General features: G+C 41.4%; 1 pseudogene; it reads right to left on the minus strand.

Moving 5' to 3' along the window:
• Positions 1–2,027: 2,027 nt before the first annotated feature.
• LOC134899684 (U2 spliceosomal RNA) lies at positions 2,028–2,200 on the minus strand (annotated as a pseudogene).

The following is a 2,200-nucleotide window of genomic DNA, read 5'->3' on the forward strand; positions in this document are numbered from 1 at the left end:
AATAAATTAATGTTGCAATATATGATAATATTCTTATACCCACCAGATTAATGTTTACGTGACTCTGAACAATATGATCCCACACATATGATTATCTCTTTCCATCCTCAAGATATACATATATCCATACATACCTATATATATATATATATATATATATATATATACACCTACACACACACTCCTGCTATTACAATTTGTTAGGAATTATATTTATATATATATATATATATATATATATATATAAATGCAGACTTGCTTGTCTGTCTTCATTCCCTACGCCGAGAGTGCCGCCCGTCTCTGCACCATATATATATATATATATATATATATATATATATATCTCCAAGAGTTTAGACTATGAATGTTATTACCTCAGATTTCTAAATGTCAGGTTTGTAATTTGTTAGCTATTGCTAATTGAGTTTCTCTTCAGTCAACCTAGGTTCCTGGATATTGTCTTTCTTGTTTGTCCTGTCTTCAGATAAGACAATGACAATCCAGTATTTATTTTCTTCGACAGATACTGGACAACTTCTAGAACAATAGGGGTAACCAAAGGTATTTGCCTTCTTCATAGGATTTCAACACTTTGTGTAAATAAGGCCATCTGGTACATTGTATTTGAGTCTCTGGGAGGATAATTTGTGTGCGACCCATCTTCATGCTATTAGAAGAGTGAGCAGACAGTGGGTGATTTATGCAATATATGGGTTAAATATATGATATGTCTTTGTGGCTTTTCCATGCGAACACAAATGCCTCCGTAATTACTCGTACCACGCGCTAACACGCACGACCGCGTGAGCGATCATATGCAATTTGCGAATATGTGCGCGCGCGGCCGAAACAAGAACTACTACCCATCATGGAGAATGAACCTCCCCCCACACGCTTACTCTATACTATCTGTTGATTGACTTGACTTTTGGCGGCGGTGACCACCACCACAGCAAAGAAGAAGGAGAAATGCGGACTGACAAGCAGGCAGGCACCCAGGCGCGCGCAACCACATTCCATCACTCACTCCTGCATCGTGACTTTTCTCTCCTGTCTTGCCGACTGGCTGGCTGATGCACGATCATTTGCATTTGGTCCGCCTCCGACAACCACACCCACCAGACGTCTGCTGCCCGTCTGTCCCTGGCTCCGTGCTTATCACATTTACACAATGCTATGCACTTCATCACTTAAGCAGTGGGACATGCATTTGTCAATGGAAGGTTCCTTGGCTGTGTTGAACCTGTCTCTAAAATCTGGATTGTTTCAACCAACCCTTTCATCCTGGCAGATTTGAATTTTTCACTACAGTGGGAGGGCTCTGTGATGTCATCGTGATGCATCCACTGTAATGTCATTGTGATGCACCCTCTATGATGTCCTCATTATGCGACACATGTGATGTCACAATGTGCTTGGCTGTACGGACTGCATTTGCTTGGCTTGCTTACTGACATCCACTTGGGGGAGACACACACCAGGAGATAGATGCAGCATATACGTACTGCAGAGGTTGTTCCTTTACTGCCTCTACAGCAAACATCCACACCTCCTGCAGCCATCGTGGACACTGCCACAAAAATAAAAAATTATTTCCAAACGAGACCAGGTTGAAAAGCCAAGCAGAAGGATCATAATAGTAATAGTAAGTTCTGAATTTTGGAATTGATTTCAAAGTGGCAATGCTTCTTCGTTCGCACTTAGTTAGCATTCAGGAATTAGGCCTATGTAGGCCTCACATCCAAATGGTCCCCCAGCGTTTAAATTTGCCCTCTGTAGAAGGAGGGAATTCAATGGAGACAAGAAGAAGACTCCACACAGTAGTTTTCATGTGCTTTTATTCATTTTATTCATCCATTGTAGAATTTTGCAAGGAACAGCAACGCTTGAAGACAATTTTGCAACAGTGTAAGCCTGCTTGCAAAATCATCCCCCCAAATCCAGGAGTTCAACAATGCTATGCTGCAAGAACTTCCTGGGGAAAAGCTAAGAAGTCGTCAATAGTCTATTTTTGGAATACAGAATAGGAAAGGTGCACCGGTCCCGGAGGTACTGCAATACCGGGTCAATGCGTGGAGTGGAAAGAGCAAGCTCTTCTTCCATCTCCCTGTTCTAAAAATCCATTTAATATATGGCCCCCAGATAGGGGGCGTATCAGATATTAAACTGATAAGAACAGATTTTTGATAGAGAAAGCAGT

The sequence above is a fragment of the Pseudophryne corroboree genome, chromosome 3, assembly GCF_028390025.1.
Source record: "Pseudophryne corroboree isolate aPseCor3 chromosome 3, aPseCor3.hap2, whole genome shotgun sequence".
Lineage (NCBI taxonomy): Eukaryota > Metazoa > Chordata > Amphibia > Anura > Myobatrachidae > Pseudophryne > Pseudophryne corroboree.